Raw genomic sequence first — 20,463 nt, forward strand, 5'->3', positions numbered from 1 at the left:
CTATTCTCCCACTCTTGACACACTGATAGCAACACCGCAGAAGAAATGGTAGCACAGGCTTTCAGCATCTGTTGTTTCAGATGCTGCACATCTCGTATCTTGATGATATGGTGTGGTATATGGGGTACAAAGATAGTGGGGCCATTCTTCATCAATGGAAACCTCAATGCCACTGGATATCTGAAACCCTGATGGAACCATCCACCATAATGAGGCAGATGGAGATACTCTGGGCTCAGTTTGGCATCTGCTTCGGTGGTATCCATCTTTTTAGGCATGCACCTGATCTGTGGTCACCCACACCTGTGTGCTAAAAAGACGTCTAAAATGATGGGACACTGCTGGAAAAGAGACCAGTCCAAAGTGCCTCCATCTGTCTCACAAGTGAGTGGTTCCGTCCGGGTTTTGTTTGAATCGCGATTTGGAGAATTTACACGGAAATCCCAATGTAAGCGCTCAATGGGGAGTGCAGGATAAATGTGAGCCGAACCTTGTTCTGATTTTTGGAAGGTAGAATGAACAAATAAACAGAGGTAGCAGAATAGTTCTTATTATTATTTTTGCTCAGTTCACCATGCGGTAAAAGTGATAAGGCAGATTTATTCTTTGGGTCAATGTGATTTGTGGAAGATTGCTCACTCGGCTGCACACGGAGGTAGACACAGGTACGCCGTCTCTTTAAATCTTTGGTTGGTTTATTAATAGTGTGGCATAAACCAACCTTTAGTCTGTAAAAATAAACACAGCCCGCTGGGCAAAACAGGAAAACAAAGCAACAATGGTAACACAAAGAACACAGTCCTTGTAGTAGCAGGAATTTGCCTGCTAAGAGTTCAGCAACTCTACATGGTTCAGGAACAAACACAAACTCCATTTTGGAGCTTACTTCTCCAGACATTGAACTCTGAATGCCTCAGCTGGCTGAGTATTTAAACTCCCCCAGACCACACCCTGAGGCGGAGAGATATGGTGAATGATCTCCCACCCTTCACAATGGTCAGTCACAAAAACACTCCCTTTAATATGGACTTAACCCCTCTCAATTAACAAAAAACACCTGCAAAGGCTTCCTAAGAATTTTAAAAGGTCCCTTATTCTGTTTCAGTAGGCTGCACAATCATGGGGAAGACTGCTGACTTGTCAGATGTCCATAAGGCAGTCATTGACACACTCCACAAGGTCCCAGAGTTCTAATTTTCATTTGGAAATCAAGGTCCCAGAGTTTGGAGAAAGAGTGGAGAGGCACACAATCCAAGCTGCTTAAGGTCTAGTGTAAAGTTTCCACAATCAGTGATGGTTTGGGGAGCCATGTCATCTGCTGGTGTAGGTCCAATGTGCTTTATCAAGTCCAAAGTCAGCGCAGCCATCTACCAGGAAATTTTAGAGCACTTCATGCTTCCCTCTGCCGACAAGCTTTTTGGGGATGGAAATTTCATTCTCCACCAGGACTTGCCACCTGTCCACACTGCCTAAATTACCAATACCTGGTTTAAAAACAACAGTATCACTGTGCTTGATTGGCCAGCAAACTCGCCTGACCTTAACCCAATAGAGAATATATGGGGTATTGTCAAGAGGAAGATGAGAGACACCAGACCCAACAATGCAGACCAGCTGAAGGCTGCTATCAAAGCAACCTGGGCTTTAATAACACCTCAGCAGTGCCACAGGCTGATCGCCTCCATGCCACGCCGCATTGATGCAGTAATTGATGCAAAAGGAGCCCTGACCAAGTACTGAGTGATTTACTGAACGTACATTTCAGTAAGCCAACATTTTTTATTTTAAAATCATTTTTCAAGCTGTTGTTATAAAGTATTCTAATTTATTGAGATAATGACTTGTGTGTTTTCATTGGCCGTAAGCCATAATCAACATTAACAGAAATAAACACTTGAAATAGATCACTCTGTTCGTAATGACTCTATATAATATAAGAGTTTCACTTTTTGTATTGAAGAACTGAAATAAATTTACGTTTTGATGATATTCTAATTTTGTGAGATGCACCTGTATTTCCCTCCAGCACTTTACCAGTGACTTTTTCACAGATTATAGCGATACCAGTTTTATATCGGGTTTTTTAGGTTTTGCTGCTATCACACAGTAAAAATGCTTTTTTATAAAAAGTTGTTTTTTTCATCACCATATTCTGAGAGCTGTAACTTTTTTATTTTTTGGCGAACAGAGCTGTATGAGGGCTTATTTTTTGCCGGACAAGTTGTAGATTTTTTTGATAGCATGATGGGGCACATAATATTTTTGACCACTTTTTATTGAGATTTTTCAGACACAGAATAAACAAAAAACAGCAATTCAGTTATTGTTTTTATTTTTTTGCGCAGTTCACTATGCACTATGAATTTGTTCAATGGGTCGATACAAATAAATCTATACCAGATTTATATTGTTTTTTTCATGATTTGCTATTTTTACAAACTAAATACAATTGTCTCAGTCCACAAGATCTCTTCCTCGGGATGGTGATTCCATTGCCTTTGTACCAGGCAATACTCACTGAGTCCCAACTTTTGGTTGGTCCACAGATTTCATATCTTCAGCCAGTATAGTCTGTAGCCAGATTTCACGCACCTGCAGATGACAGAAGAAAAGGATGAAAACACAGGTATCCAGCAGCACCAGTCCTTTAAGCAAGTTTAAATCCAAATGACATATCCCACAACTGTAGCACATTTATCCGGCTCAGTCGGTAACTAATCGAAACCACTTCATAGACCATCCATCCTTTGGCTACAAGAGGCCTTCCTCTAGCTCCTCTCCATTCGATGACATTCCACACAATTACTGACTAAACATGTGGCTTCTTTTTCTCCTTCACTTCGATCAGCCCACTCAAAGCTAAATGTGCATTAGTGGAGGTATTTTTTCTCAAGCCAAACTCATCACCTAGGACTGCATGTGAGACTCCCTGTGGAGTCTACTTTTCCCACCCCCACAATGGGCCTAGCGGAAGAGAGAACAATGGCTTAAGGCCTCTGAGATACGGTCACCGAATGAAAGCATTGATTTCTGAGGCTGAACTGATGTAGAAACAAATCACTAATAAAACACAAGAATAAGATTGATGGCACCGATGCTCTGTGCTGAAAAAGTCTGATTGTCTTTATAACAAGGCCAGATCCACACAGATATATTATTAAATTATATATATATATATATATATATATACAGTACAGACCAAAAGTTTGGACACACCTTCTCATTTAAAGATTTTTCTCTATTTTCATGACTATGAAAATTGTACATTCACACTGAAGGCATCAAAACTATGAATTAACACATGTGGAATTATATACTTAACAAAAAAGTGTGAAACAACTGAAAATATGTCTTATATTCTAGGTTCTTCAAAGTAGGCACCTTTTGCTTTGATGACTGCTTTGCACACTCTTGGCATTCTCTTGATGAGCTTCAAGAGGTAGTCACCGGAAATGGTTTTCATTTCACAGGTGTGCTCTGCAGGTTTAATAAGTGGGATTTCTTGCCTTATAAATGGGGTTGGGACCTTCAGTTGTGTTGTGCAGAAGTCAGTTGGATACACAGCTGATAGTCCTACTGAATAGACTGTTAGAATTTGTATTATGGCAACAAAAAAGCAGCTAAGTAAAGAAAAACGAGTGGCCATCATTACTTTAAGAAATGCAGGTCAGTCAGTCTGAAAAATTGGGCAAACTTTGAAAGTGTCCCCAAGTGCAGTTGCAAAAACCATCAAGTGCTACAAAGAAACTGGCTCACATGAGGACTGCCACAGGAAAGGAAGACCAAGAGTCACCTCTGCTTCGGAGGATAAGTTTATCCGAGTCACCAGCCTCAGAAATCGCAGGTTAACAGCAGCTCAGATTAGAGACCAGGTCAATGGCACACAGAGTTCTAGCAGCAGATACATCTCTTCAACAACTGTTAAGAGGAGACTTTGTGTAGCAGGCCTTCATGGTAAAATAGCTGCTAGGAAACCACTGCTAAGGACAGGCAACAAGCAGAAGAGACTTGTTTGGGCTAAAGAACACAAGGAATGGACATTAGACCAGTGGAAATCTGTGCTTTGGTCTGATGAGTCCAAATTTGAGATCTTTGGCTCCAACTACCGTGTCTTTGTGCGACGCAGAAAAGGTGAGCGGATGGACTCTACATGCCTGGTTCACACCGTGAAGCATGGAGGAGGTGTGATGGTGTGGGGGTGCTTTGCTGGTGACACTGTTGGGGATTTATTCAAAATTGAAGGCATACTGAACCAGCATGGCTACCACAACATCTTGCAGCGGCATGCTATTCCATCCGGTTTGCGTTTAGTTGGACCATCATTTATTTTTCAACAGGACAATGACCCCAAACACACCTCCAGGCTGTATAAGGGCTATTTGACCAAGAAAGAGAGTGATGGGGTGCTACGCCAGATGACCTGGCCTCCACAGTTACCAGACCTGAACCCAATCGAGATGGTTTGGGTTGAGCTGGACCGCAGAGTGAAGGCAAAAGGGCCAACAAGTGCTAAGCATCTCTGGGAACTCCTTCGAGATTGTATGAAGACCATTTCCAGTAAATACATCTTGAAGCTCCTCAAGAGAATGCCAAGAGTGTGCAAAGCAGTCATCAAAGCAAAAGGTGGCTACTTTGAAGAACTTAGAATATAAGACATATTTTCAGTTGTTTCACACTTTTTTGTTAAGTATATAATTCCACATGTGTTAATTCATAATTTTGATGCCTTCAATGTGAATGTACAATTTTCATAGTCATGAAAATACAGAAAAATCTTTAAATGAGATGGTGTGTCCAAACTTTTGGTTTGTACTGTATATACACTGTGTTCCAAATTATTATGCAAATAATATTTTCTTAGATTTTCCCAAATTACCTATATGAATTGCAGTCATTGTAATTTTCCAGTCAAATAACTATTAGAGTACAATTGAAAGGTTTTTGTACAAACTGCCTATGATAACAGTATATTTTTAAAAAAATAAAAAACTCAAACTGCACTCAAAAAGCATGTTCCAAATTATTATGCACAGCAGAGTTTTCAACCTTTTCATTTTAATAAAGAACAAAAAAATGGTCATTTTTTAAATTATAAGCATTACCCTCCCAGAGCTGTTGCTTAGATGTGAACTGCCTCCCGCCATCATAGACACTCCTTTTGATGATGCTCCAGAGGTTCTCAATGGGGTTGAGGTCAGGGGAGCATGGGTGCCACACCATAAGTTTGTCCCCTTTTATGCCCATAGCAGCCAGAGATGCAGATGTGTTATGTGCAGCATGAGATGGGGCATTATCATGCATGAAATGATCTTGATGGTCCAGATGAATGGAGTGGAGGATGGCTGGTTGATGGACACCCCATGCAAACATGGCTATGGCACTAACAAGGAGGAGGTGGAGTAATGTTTTGGGCTGGAATCATGGGGAGAAAGATTGTCGGCCCTTTTAGGATCCCTGAAGGGGTAAAGATGAACTCCATAATGTATGTTGAGTTTCTCAAACAGCACTTCCTTCCATGGTTCAAGAAGAAGAACCGTGCATTCCGCAGCAAGATCATTTTTATGCATGATAATGCCCTGTCTCATGCTGCACATTGTATATATATATATTTTTTTTTTTACATGTAACAGCCAGCCTATACTGTGTATGACTTTGGCACAGCTCCTGTGCCAACTCCATCCCCATGAAGTCTATATACATAATGAGGTGGTAATTATCATTTTACCATGACATGCATATGAATTTTGATGCAGGGAGGAGAACCAGAAGTTCCCCCACGTTGCCTCAAGGGTGTCACACATTGTTAGGGCACATTCAGACGTCCATGCAAATTGGTTTATTATCAAACCAAAATGCACAGACTGGTCGCGGGTCTCCTGACCCAAGCATGACAGCTTCATAGAATTAAATGAGGCTGTCATCCTCTAGTTGGGAGACCCGTAGCCAGTCCATGAATTGTTGTCTGACTTCGGACCGATTTATTCGAATGCCTGAATGCACTCTTTGTTAAACTCTGCTCTACACTAATAAGGGGCAAACTCCCTGAATCAGACTGCCTGCACATGTGTTTTAGGCTTAGAATTTATCACTTCTCATATTTGAATATTCATTTAAGGGTTAGACATTCATGTATTTGGTAGCTACTAGTGTTGAGCGAGCATTAAAATGCTCGGTTGCTCGAAGCTCGGGCCGAGCTCACCGTGATACTCGGGTGCTCGACCCGAGCAACGAGCCCAATGTTAGTCTATGGGAGACCCGAGCATTTTTGCGGCGGCACCCCCGGCAGTCTGTAGAAAGCCTAAAAAGTGGCAAAAACGATAGTAACAGTGCTCAAATGACATGGGGACAGCATGGGGATCGCCCCAGGAAGCATTTCTGACCCGCAGGTCACTGCTGTCAACAACGTGGTCAGAGATATTAAGCCACTTTTACGGGCTCACAATCAAACGTTCAAAAACAAAACTGAAACTGTTTTCCTGTGAAATATGTTACGGAACATCATTTCCAGGCTAAAGACTTGTGTATAAGATAAAATAAATATTAAAAAACAAAAATACTCCTTCACACCTTGGGCTATGTTCACAAGTTGCATTTTTTATGCGTTTTTGCACTTTTGTATTGCTTTCAACTGTGACAAATGCATTCACCGGGAAATGTCATTTTAACATTTTACAACCTTATCTGGCCATGTGCTGTGTGACACATGCATACAGTGCTGAAAAGACATGGGAACAGCATGGGGGAGACCCCTGGAAGCATCTCTGACACCCAGGTCACTGCCTAAAAGTGTGCCCATCAGAAGTGATCCTTGCAGCATCAGAAGATGCAGACTTGCAACTATCCCCGTGCAAGTCCTTGTCCCAGGGCAGCGTTCAATTGTACCTCCCCCTTTCCTTGCAATGCAAGCGCAAATATGCAGCTAACCACCCACCCACCTGCAGGCTGCAATACTATACTGCTTGCTTGCTATTGAAATGGGGCCTTTTAGTTTGAAGGAAGTCGAAGCTGGCCACTATCTCATGGCTGCGTCGGCGGCGAGGTCTCCATACTCAGTCCCCAGCCGCTACTAGTTGTCCCAGGAACCTTCCCCACACTTTTCTTAGCCTGGCCTGCTTTAGGGAAGCATTGGACAAGCCAACCAGACAACCAGAGACTCCTCCAGTGGGCCCTGGCTTCTCAATCAGGGGAGCTGATAGTGCCAAGGTGACGAGCATGATGATGATGATGATAGAAGTTAGCATCTGCTTTGTTTTCTTGGAATGTAAGCATAAGTGTGCAGCCTGCCACCCACCCACCCCCAGGCTGCAATACCATACTGCTAGCTTGCACTTGTAATGGGGCCTTTTAGTTTGGAGGAGGCCGAAGCTGGACACTACTTCATGGCTGCTTTGGCAGCGAGGTCTCCATACTCAGTCCCCAGCCGCCACTATTTGTCCCGGCAACCTTCCCCACACTTTTCTTAGCCTGGCCTGCTTTAGGGCAGCATTGGACGAGCCCAACAGACAACCAAACTCCTCCGGTGGGCCCTTGCTTCTCCATCAGGGGAGTTGAGAGTGCCAAGGTCATGAGCATGATGATGATGATAGAAGTTAGCATCTGCTTTGCTTTCTTGGAATGCAAGCGTAAGTGTGCAGCCTGCCACCCGCCCACCCCCAGGCTGCAATACCATACTGCTAGCTTGCTTGCACTTGAAATGAGACCTTTTAGGCTTGTAGAGGCAGACGCTGGCCACCATGTCATGGCTAAGTCGGAGGCCTGGTGTCCATACTCCGTCCCCAGCCTCCCCTATTTGTCCCGGTGCACCTTATACACAAGCGCGCATACCAAAACATTACCTGTGCCCTCTCCAGTGCATTTAGTGGGAAGGACAGCCTATTCTGCTGTAGTGTGTGCACACCAACCCCCTGTTCATGGTACATGCGAATATGCCTCCCACCCTGCACCTGTCGTTGCAGACTTGCAGCTATCCCCGTTCAAGTCCTTGTTCCAGGGCAGTGTTCAATTGTACCTCCCCCATTCCTTGCAATGCAAGCGCAAGTATGCAGCCTGCCACCCACCCACCTCCAGGCTGCAATACCATACTGCTTGCTTGCCCTTGAAATTGGGCCTTTAAGGCATGGCTGCGTCGGCGGCCTGGTATCCATACTCAGTCCCCAGCCGCCCGGCGGCCGGGTGTCCACGCTTGGTCCCCAGCCGCCCCTATTTGTCCCGGTGCGACTTTATACACAAGCGCGCTTACCAAAATATTACCTGTGCCCTCCCCAGTGCATTTAGTGGGAAGGACAGCCTAACCACAAACACCTGGACAAGTGAATGTGGCCAGGGATGGTCAATCTCACCGACGCCTTCACACTGGGTTAATATTGTGGAAGCCGGGACACAGTTGGACACTGGGATGCAACACATCCTCCAGACATGGAGGATTGCGGGTCCTGGGTCAACCAGGCTTCAACACAAAGTTCAGAAGGTAGACAGCAGCAGTGGTCGACCTTCTAAAAAACAAGTAAATTATTCATGATCATGAGGCCATCCATCTCCTTAGCTGTCTGTTCCTTGGAAAGCAAGCGCATGTATGTAGTAGCGGCTAGGCCTGAAGTGGGCAGCGTTTTGACGCATATCCTACCTCCTCCGAGGATTGCTGGATGTTTTCCTGCTACTATCCCAGTTCTATGACTCCCGTTAAAGTGATGAATGATGGATGAGAAGGTGGCAAAGGAGAAAGAGCAGGAGGAACAGGGACCATTCACATCAATATCAGGCCAGTCAACCACACATGTCTTGTAGGATATGTTTCTGTACCAAAAGGAGCAGTTCAGCTACACAGTTATAGGGCATACAGAGAGTGCAATGCCTACCAAAAATTTCGAAGTGACATGGCGGTCAGAAGGCCTTAACTAAACCATTTTTTTCATTTATAGCAACTGGGTCTCCTGTGCACTTTTGGCCTTAGCAGTGAATGGAAGGCTTTTCAAAAATTATGAAAAACTGCAATGCCCCTTGAAACAGACGTGGATTACAGCATACTAAAAACCTTCTATCCATTATTGGGGAGTGTGTCTCCCTTAGTGTTCGCCAATGCATTGAAAAGCAAAAGCTGACTAGAATTAGTAGGAAATGCAATGTCCATTGGAAGAGTCGTGGAGGTTAGAGGTAATTAAAAACAACATTTCAATGCCCCTTGGAGGAGCTGTGGAGTTCAGAGTGGTTTAACAAGATGGTTTTAATGCCCCTTGGAAGAGACGTGGAGGTCACAGTAGCTTAACAAGACGGTTTTAATGCCCCTTGGAAGAGTTGTGGAGTTCAGAGTGGTTTAACAAGATGGTTTTAATGCCCTTTGGAAGAGAAGCGGAGGTCCCAGTGGAATTAAAAGACAATATCAATGCCCCTTGGAAGAGTGGTGAAGGTCCTATTGGGATAAAAAGACAACATCAATGCCCCTTGGAAGAGATGTGGAGGTCCCAGTGGAATAAAAAGACAATATCAATGACCCTTGGAATAGACGTGGAGGTCACAGTTGCTTAACAAGACGATTTTAATGCCCCTTACAAGAGCCATGCAGTACAGCATATTAAAAACATTATTCCCATTATTGGGGAGTGGGTCTCCGATAGTCTTTGCCGATGCCTTCCAAGCAAAAGCTGCCAAAAATTAGGATGGAGGAACTTGCAATGCCCCTTACAAGAGACATACAGTACAACATATTAAAAACATTATTCCCATTATTGGGGAGTGAGTCTCCCATAGTCTTTGACTATGCCTTCCAAGCAAAAGCTGACAAAAATTAGGACAGAGGAACTTTCAATGCCCCTTACAAGAGCCATGCAATACAGCATATTAAAAACATTATTCCCATTATTGGGGAGTGGGTCTCCCATAGTATTTGCTTATGCCTTCCAAGCAAAAGCTGCCAAAAATTAGGACGGAGGAACTTGCAATGCTGGCAACACGGACCACGGTCACCCTGGTGGTATAGTGGTGGTGGAGGCTGAGGATAAGGAGAAGAGCAAAAAACAGCCGAAATGAGGAAGCATATACCCTTGTGTGGGTGTGAAGCGGTGCATGTGAATACACCTCCCGAAATAACACAGTGGATTTGGTGGTGATGAGAAGCCTGGCCCAGTCCAGCCCTGGTTCATTTTGATAAGGGTCAGCTTGTCAGCATTGTCAGTTTACAGGCGAGTGCGCTAATCAGTTATAATTCCCCCAGCGGCACTAAAAACACGCTCCGAAAACACGCTAGCGGCAGGGCTGGCCAGGACCTCCAAGGCATACAGAGCAAGTTCATTCCAAGTGTCCAGCTTGGATACCCAATAATTAAAAGGCACAGAGGAATCACGGAGGATGCTGGTACGGTCGGCAAGGTACTCCCTTACCATCTTTTGAAACTTTCCACTCCTTGTGAGAGTACCACGCGCGTCAAGGCCTATAAGCTGGGCGGATCTCAGAAAACTGTCCCTGAACGTTGACAGTGTTCCCCTGCCTCTGCTGGATTGGAGTTGCGTCTCTCTCGCCTGTACGCCTTGGTTGGGCAATGAACTGTGACCTCTGCTGCTAGCGTGTTCAGATGGGAATTTTTTTAACAGTTCTGCAGCAAGGGCCTTCTGGTACTGCCCCATTTTTGTAGACCTCTCCACCTCAGGATTAAGAAAGTGAAAGTTCTCCTTGAAGCGGGGTTCTAAAAGTGTTACCAACTAGTAATGACTGTCACCAGATGTTCTGACAATGTGAGGGTCACGGTTAAGGCAGCGTAACATAAAGTCAGCCATGCGTGCCAGACTGGTAACTGGCAAGACTTCCGTGTCCTCACCAAGATGACGACTGACCATGCCCTCCTCCTCCTCCTCCCCCCTTTCCTCTTGCCACCCACGCTGAACCGACGGTATGACAGTTGTACAGTTACTACCGTCTACAGCACATGATATCAGCTCCTGTTTTCCTCCTCCTCCTCCTCCTCTCCCTCATTGTCCCCCAATGCACGTTGGGATGAGATGAGGCTGGGCTGTGTGTAATCGCCCGCTACGGCTTCTTGATCCATCTCATCATACTCTGGCTGCAATGCCTCCTCTTTAATTCTCTGCAGAGAGCATTGCAAAAGAAAGGCAAGTGGGATGCTGATGCTAATGATGGCGTCATCGCCACTCACCATCTTGGTGGACTCGTCAAAGTTTGTCAGGATGATACATATGTCAGACATCCAGGTCCACTCCTGATGTCTTATGTGTGGAGTCTGACCTGAATATCGACAGCCTTGTTGCAGCTGGTACTCCACAACTGCTCTCTTCTGCTCACAAATCCTTTGCAACATGTGGAGGGTAGAGTTCCAACATGTGGGGACATCACACACCAGTCGGTGTGCCGGAAGCTGCAAACGCTTCTACAACACAGCAAGGGCAGCGGAAGCTCTAGCCAACTTCTGAAAATGAGCTGACAGGCGGTGTTCTTTTACGAGCAGATCTGGCAACTCGGGGTACGATTTAAGAATCCGCTGAACCAGGAGGTTAAGCACATCAGCCAGGCATGGTACGTGTGTGATCTCGCCTCGCTTCAGAGCCGCCACCAGGTTACAGTCATTGTCACACACGACCATGCCTGGATGGAGGTTCCGCGGTCTCAGTCACAGATCTGCCTGCTCTTTCACAGCTGTCCACAACTCACAAGCAGTGTGAGGTTTATCACCTAAGCTTATGAGTTTCAGCACAGCCTGTTGCCGCTTGGCTGAGGCAGTACTGCAGTGCTTCTAGCTTGTAACTGATGTGGTGATATCTGAGATGGAGGCTGAACATGAGGAGGAGGATGATGATGCGCAGGAGCTGTACACTGTGTGGGCAACTCTGACTGACATAGGGCCCGCAATCCTCGGTGTGGGGAGGATGTGTTCCGTCCCAAGGTCCGACTGGGTCCTGGCTTCCGCTATGTTTACCCAGTGTGCCGTCAGGGAGATGTACCATCCCTGACCACAAGCACTTGTCCACGTGTCCTTTGTCAGGAGGACTCTCCCAGTAACTGCGCTGTTGAGGGCATGGCAGATGTTTTTGGACACGTGCTTGTGTAGTGCGGGGATGACACACGGGGCAAAATAGTGTCGACTGGGGACTGAGTACTAAGGGACGGCAACCGCCATAAGGTTGCGGAAGTATTCTATCTCCACCAGCCTAAAAGGCAGCATTTCCAACGCAAGCAGTCGTGAAATGTGCGAATTTAGGACTGTGGCCTGTGGGGCGTTGGCTGCAAATTTGCGCTTTCGTTCAAAGCTCTGGAATATCGACAATTGAACGCTGCGGTGGGAAGTGGACGTTGATGCTGTTTCTTGAGAAACTGCCATAACAAGTGAAGACTGAGAGGAGGGTGCATCTTTGCATGCAGTATGGACAGGGGATTGCCTTGCACGCACAACAGGGGGTTCTCTTACACGCACAACAGTGGAATAAGCAGTGGTGACACCCACTGACACTGGTCGTGGACCCTGGGGTTCACCCCACAAAGTCGGGTGCTTTACTGACATGTGCCTGATCATGCTGGTGGTGCTCAGGCTAGTAGTTTTTTCTCCCCTGCTAAATGCTGGCATGGCAGGTGGTACAAATGGCCTTTTTGGGGTTATCAGCAGAGGCTTTAAAAAAATTCCAGACTCTGGAAGACCTACCGGTTGTACAGGCAATGTGCCTCGTGTTGGTGTTACGGGGCACGGTTGCCCGCCTTCTGCCTGCGGCCACCACACTGCTTCTTTCTGCCTGTTGGGGTACTCTGCCTCCCTTCCCCTGTGTGCTGCTGACCTTGCTCTGCGTGTCCTCCTGCCACGTTGGGTCAGTTACTAGATCATCCACCACCTCCTCTTCAGACACTTCCGCACCACGGTCCTCCTCCTCACGTCATGGCAATTGTGTCTCGTCATCGTCCACCTCTTGTGACAAATTGTCAGTGTCGCCTTCCTGTGGCCGTGGCTGTTCAAATATTTGGCCATCGCTACATGGGATCTCCTCTTCCACCACTTCAAGCGGAGCAGGCGAGGGGCCCAAATATGGAAATGGACGAGTGAACAGCTCTTCAGAGTGTCCAAGTGTGGGATCAGTTGCTGTCTGACGACCCTCGGCATGGTGGTAGGAAGGAGCATCAGGGTGAGGAGGAGTATGCGGTCGAGACTCACGGCTGCTAAGACTTGACCGTGTGGAAGACAGACCGGAGGTGGTGGTGCCCAGGTGACTGGAAGTATTATCTGCTATACAATTAATAACCTGTTCACACTGATCAGTTCGCAATAGAGGTGATGTTGTGGGCTTCCCTAGTAATTCGGTCAAGAATTGGGAGCAAGAAGATGTGGCTGTTAGTTGTGGCACATTTTCACCTTGGCCACGGCCCCGTCCTCTGCACGCACCATCACGATAACGTCCAGTTCCACTTCCCTTGCCACGCCCCTTGCCCATTGTAAATGAAGTAAAATAGCTTACACTCGCACTATCAATGGCAAAAGGGTAATAAAAAGGAGATTAGAACTGTGGAAGAGGAAATCCACAGTTCTAGTTCTCTGGCCTACACCAGAATCTTTTAAACAGATATATTTGTGTCTGAACAGTCAGCGAGACACTCAAACTGTTTTCTTTTATGTAAAAAAGGCAAAAAGGTGGATTACACCCAGATTTCAACCGTGGAAGAGGAAAACCACAGTTCTAGTTCTCTGGCCTACACCAGAATCTTTTAAACAGATATATTTGTGTCTGAACAGTCAGCGAGACACTCAAACTGTTTTTTTTTTATGGATAAAAGGAAAAAAGGTGGATAACACCCAGATTTGAACCGTGGAAGAGGAAAACCATAGTTCTATTTCTCTGGCCTACACAAGAATCTTTTAAACAGATATATTTGTGCCTGAACAGTCAGCAAGACACTCAAACAGTTTTTCATTATGTAAAAAAGGCAAAAAGGTGGATTACACCCAGATTTGTACCGTGGAAGAGGAAAACCACAGTTCTATTAATCTGGCCTACACCAGAATCTTTTAAACAGATATATTTGTGTCTGAACAGTCAGGGAGACACTGAAACTGTTTTTTTTTATGTAAAGAAGGCAAAAAGGTGGATTACACCCATATTTGAACCATGGAGGAGGAAAACCACAGTTCTAGTTCTCTGGCCTACACCAGAATCTTTTGAACAGATATATTTGTGTCTGAACAGTCAGCGAGACACTCAAACTGATTTTTTTATGTAAAAAAGGCAAAAAGGTGGATAACACCCAGATTTGAACCGTGGAAGAGGAAAACCACAGTTCTAATTTCCTGGTGTATACCAGACTTTTTTAAATAGATATATTTGTGTCTGAACAGTCAGCGAGACACTCAAACTGTTTTTTTTATGTAAAAAAGGCAAAAAGGTGGATAACACCCAGATTTGAACTGTGGAAGAGGAAAACCACAGTTCTAATTTCCTGGCATATAACAGACTTTTTTACATAGATATATTTGTGTCTGAACAGTCAGCGAGACACTCAAACTGTTTTTTTTATGGAAAAAAGGCAAAAAAGTGGATAATACAGAGATTTGAACCACGGAACTGCAAAACCACAGTTCTAGTTATCTGGCCGAAACCAGACTCTTTTAAACAGATATATTTGTGTCTGAACACTCACAGACAAACTCATTTTTTTTGAATATGGGGGGGGGGATACCAAAAGTTAATAAGACAGGTATTTGTACAGTTTGACTGAGGAAAAAAAAAAAAATGAGGATTTAGATGAAAAAAAAGATTTTTCCTGCCCCCTGAGACCTGGGGCTAAATCTAGCAATTTGAGCAGCAGCAGCAGCACACAGGACTGTAATGCCATGTTTGTTGGTATAACCATTGTGTCTCCTATACAGCCTGCCTAACTGCCTGCCTGATATCTGGGAAGGATTTTAGTCCTCAGAAGGACTGTTTGTTTGATTTTGCAGGCTTTAGAGACTCTACACTACCTATTTTGCAGTATAAATCTCTCCCTAGCTCAGCAGCACTCTCCCTACACTGTCTGATCCGGAGTGACTGTGTCCAAGATGGCAGTGCCCAGTTTTAAATACTCGAGGTGATGCTGTGTGGCCAGCCAATCAATGTAATGCCCACAACCAACATGGCTGCGGCATTACAATGACTGGCTGGCAATCCCTGCATGTTCATTGCCTCTGTAAAGAGCGCCAAACATGCAGGGCGGAGACCCGAGCTTCCGCCCAAGTTTCCCGAAAATGCTCGGTGCTCGACGAACATCCCGAGTAGTGAGATGCTCGGGCGAGTACCGAGCAGTGTCGAGCATGCTCGCTCAACACTAGTAGCTACCTTTTGTAGGTGACACTTGCGAGATAACAAGATAGACTTAAAGGGGTTGTCCACTACTTGACAACCTCTTGTTTAATCGCCTTAGGACCCGTTTAAAATAATAACAATTGATACTCATCTTTCATAGTGGCATAGTTCGAACAATGTTAGTGCCACTATTCCTGTTGGGTCATAAGACAATGCAGTCGCTGACCTGTTTTACCTAATCAATATGCCATCAGAGCGGATGTCCACCTGAACAAAACAGTAAATACCGCTGATCGGCTGCCATAATCTGGTGTCATGTCATTGGACCCACCAGGAAGAGGGGCACTGCCATCACTGGAATAACGCCACTGCGGGAGGTGAATATCCATTGCATTTATTTTAAAGGTGGTTTAGCGACACTACCATATAGTGTACAGCAACATGTTAGCCATTACCAACAAAAGGAGCAAGTAGGGGCAACAGTGGGAACACATGACATCAATGATACTTATAAAATGGAACACACAAGAACTATAAACTACAGCTTTTAATTGAGAGGATAGGAGGTACTGCTAGCATAAAACAGTTTTATATAGTAATGTATGGCATATTTTGCAACAGATAAATAAAAATAGTTCAATCCTTTATGTTGGAATGAGTTAAGTGGTATTTGGTATACAGAAGCTCATCTACAGTTTTACAGAAAATATTTTTTTCCAATATGCAAAGATGTGAATTATGATAATGGCGCTGTACCACTTCATGATCTGAGGATTCCTATCATGTTCAAACTCTGAGCATCCATTATAGCCAGTTTTAGCATTCCAAACCAAGGTTCCCCACATCAGTCTATGATACAGTGCTTGCAAACATTCGCTTGTTTTACATTTCAGAAGGGAATTTCAAGACAATCATTTACAGCCAAGGCTTCTGTTCTGCATTTTTCTGAATGCAATTCACTTGGAGACAGTACTAAACATACACCTTAATTAATATGTTACTGAATGTGATTACTATTGAACTTGGCATAGAGAATCAACTGATGCTCAATAAATTAGCAGTCGGCACTTCAGCAGTACATTCCTGCTTTCAGTTTAAATATACATCCATTTAATTATATAACAATTATATTTAGTGGCTACTGCAGTAGCAAAGCCCAGGATGTGGACTATTAATTGCAACTCCTAGAAGAAACTCAAGACTCTGAAGGAAAAGAGATGATGACTAGAAAATTCTCTTTCCTACATAATTAGGGGCTATATGTGATTTCCACCAGTTTAAGGCTATGAAACCCAAAATGATATTTATCTCTCCTCCATTTTAGAGGAGACAATTATTGTGACCAGTAGGTGACAAAATCACAATGTGCTGGTATCAAAGGGGTGACCAACACTTTAACGGGCCTTGCCACATTACTTAAAATAAAAGCCAAACCAGAATCTCAATTTGCAGCCATGGTAAGCCATGGATTGGCTTATCTCCTAAGTCATGTGACAAGGCTCGTTAAAGGGTCAATATTAATTTTTAGTTTTGCTACTTCCAATATGTGGCACTAGAGTTCAAGTCCTCTTCCTCCCTAAAGAGACAATTTGCATAAGGTGCTGTTATGAACCACCACAAGAGTGGCGGCCAAGCCGCAGCTCATACCATCTGCTGCAAAATGGAGTAAGGATTAGTAGGAGACTAGTAGATGTAGTAGAAGTCCTTTTTTCAACCTGGAGAAGCTGCTCACAGAAAGCGTGACATAGGCAAGGTGGTTTCATCATGCTTTCAGGGCTCACTGAAGCAATTGTTGGGTGTTAATGGTTTCTACGACAGCTGAGGGTCTAATGATCCCAGTGTCTGCCATCATTGTGTTCTTATTTGACCCAGCTATAGACAGAGCTAACAGGATGCCGGTCAGTGTTGGATAAGAATGTAAATTTGACTGTACACCATTATAATCCAAAGTTCATATAAAGGATTTATTTCAGTGTTCACAGTTTAAATCAATGATGATGGACACCGAGATACAAGTATAGAAACGTTAAAATCAGAGAAAGCACAGACGATGGCCTCGATTGATCAGTTTTTGCGCAAATTATTGTGTAAAACTATTTGTAATGTCAAAAAATTTTTAGCACAATTTTAAATTTTACAAAACTTTGTTACTTTTGCCATTTTTACCATAGTACCTGTAAACTCTGGCAAGGTTTTAAAAAGTGAGTTTAACCAAAAAGGAACATGGCTGAAGGTGGCATAAATTATAAAAGAAATGTTCTTCAGCTCTTGACTGGAGAACATTTCTTACAGCTGTGCATGACAGTTAAAAGATGTGCTAAATGAATGAATTTGGCCTCCTAACGAATTTGGTACTTCTTACACCAGTGCACTGTTCATCAAGACTGGCATAAAAAATCCTACTTATTGAATATGTCCAATAAGTGTGATTTTCCCTTAGTTACATAGGTTGAAATAAGAAACAGTTTCACCAAGCACAACCTTACTCATAGTTGATAACTCTCAAACAGAACTTTTATTTCTAAGCAGTAGCTAATACAAGATCATGTAATCAGTGTGTGGAGAACAACATCCAAAACTACTTAATTGTCCTGATAAATCCGTAATTTCACCCTAGACTCTTATGGGATGTCTAATCCCACATTACTACATATATCTTAACCCAAACACTGTCATGGCTGATAGTGTTGGCACCCTTGAAATTGTTCAAGAAAATGAAGTATTTCTCCCAGGAAATTATTGAAATTACACATGTTTTGTTATACACATGTTTATTTCCTTGGGGTGTATTAGAACAACATAAAAAAGCTGAGAAACAAAGACAAATTAGACATAACTTCACACAAAACCCAAAAAATGGGCCAAATAAAATTGCTGGCGCCCTGAACGGGTTTTAATTACTTTAGTGCAGTTATGTAGTATTGTTCAGGTTATTTAACCCCTCAACGCCTTTTCACGGTGGTTGTTAAGGGTACTTATTCCTCAGCGCCGCTCTTTTACGGCACTGAGGAATAAGTGAATAGCGCCGCCGGTGGAGGCAATTCCCACAGATGTCAGCTGTATATTACAGTTGAAACCCTGCAGTATCAGCCCCGGCCAGTTTTGATGCCGATCGGGGCCATTTAACCCCTTAAATACTGCTATCAATCATGACATCAGTATTTAAGTTGTTACAATGGGGTCGCAAGACCCCATTAGAAAACATTGGATCCCCGTGATGAGAATCGCAGGTCCCGATGGTTACCATGTTCCCCTGAGGTGGCCTGTGAGATCCAGCAGTAAAAAAAAAAATGTCAAAAATAACACTTTTTCATCATACTGACAAAGTGAATAGAAAGCGATCAAAAAGTCATATGTAAAAAAAAAATTTAGAAATAAAAACGGCAAAAAGCAAGCCCTAATAAGGCTCATTCGGGAAAAAAAAAAAAGTTAAAGCTCTCAGAATATGACGATGCAAAAACAAATTCATTTTTGTAAAATATTGTTTATAGTCTGTAAAAATAGCAAAACATAACAAAACCTTATAAATCTGGTATCGCTGTAATCGCACTGACCCGTCGAACCAATTTGGTCTTATTACTTTTCTGCACGGTGAACGACGCAAAAAATAAAAACGATAACTGAATTGCTGTTTTTTGTTCATTCAGTGCCTGAAAAATCTGATTAAAAAGAGATCAAAAATTACATAGATCCCCAAAGGGTATCAAAAAAATCTGCAAATCGTCCCACAAACAATAAGCTCTCGTACAGCTCTCTTCGCCAAAAAATAAAAAAGTTACTGTTCTTAGAATATGCAGAAAAAAAACTACTTTTTATGAAAAAACATTTTAAATATATAAATCTGGTATCTCTGTAATTGCAGGGGTTTCTGTGTAAATTCCCCAAAATCGCGATTCTGACAAAACTCCAGATGGAGCCACTCACTTATAAGGCAGATGGAGTCACTTTGGACTGGTCTCTGTTCCGGCGGTGTCCCATCATTTTAGGTTTCTTTTTAGTGCACAAGTGTGGGCAGCCACAGATCTGTGCATGCCTAAAAAGGTGGAGACCATCGGATCAGAAGCCAAATGGGTGTGGTTTTATGGGAATGACGTAGAGATGGGAGGGAAGTCATTCCCCATACCTCCACCTCAGGGTGTGGCTGAGCAAGCTTTAAATATTCAGTCCTATTTTTTTTTCTCTGTGTTGTGCTTGGAGAGGCAAGGTCTCCAGACTGGACAGCCATAGCTCAGGAAGGAGCTGGAGGCTGGACATAACCTGTGTGGGCGAACCGCACACACACATATGGACTGTGCTATCGTTTATCTTTTGTTTTGTTGTTTTGCCAGTAAGGCCATGTTTATTTTTGCTGGAGTTGCAGGGCTTTATGCCATACAATAAAGCCTGCAGAGAAAACTCAGTTCCTGAGTAGTGTTGAGCCACCCCCGTAGTGTTCGAGTTCAGTTCGGTTCGTCGAACACCCGTGTGGTCGCCGAACTGTTCGTCAAACTGTTCGTCGAACACCTTCGAACACCGTTAAAACCAATGGCAGGCAAACAAAAACACATAGAAATACATAGAAAACACCTTCAAAGGTGTCCAAAAGCTGACAAACTGCTCAGAAGACACAACTAACACATGGAAAAGTGACAAGTACATATAGTCATGCGAAAAGAAAGGAGGTGGAGGAGTAAAAGGAGGGGGAGACACAGATATAGGCATGTCATGCCCTTCTGAAATCCAAAAAGTGAGAAGCCGACACGTTCAGTCCGCTCCTGCCCGTGCCACCTCCGTGTCGCCGGGTTTGTGCCAGAGCCGCGGTGAACCCTGACGGCCAGCCCCCCTCTCCCAATACTGGTGCCTGTCCGCTGGTGGGTCGAGTGAGCCCCCCTATGGTGGAGGCAGCTCTAAGCTTTTTAATTTAAATTGTCTCTCTAATTTGAATGAATACACTTTAAATCCATTTACAAGGATCTATTGGAGGGCAAGTCTCATGCCAGCAGCCGCGTAATTCCAGCTCCAGTAGCGTCCACTAAAGCTGCTGCAGTTAAAAAGCTTTTATAAGGATCGAGCTCGGCTGTCCACCGCAAGGCATCCTACTGCCAGTCCCAGCCCCTATGCCTTGGGGTGCCTCCTGATGCTCTTCACTGAGTATCCCGTGGTCCCGAAGCATTTCCTTTGAAAAAATTAAGTGTCCAAACTACAGGTGGTGTAGCTTGCT

The sequence above is a fragment of the Phyllobates terribilis genome, unplaced genomic scaffold (genome assembly GCF_046119375.1).
Source record: "Phyllobates terribilis strain yellow unplaced genomic scaffold, ASM4611937v1 Scaffold_3__8_contigs__length_932513732, whole genome shotgun sequence".
Classification (NCBI taxonomy): domain Eukaryota; kingdom Metazoa; phylum Chordata; class Amphibia; order Anura; family Dendrobatidae; genus Phyllobates; species Phyllobates terribilis.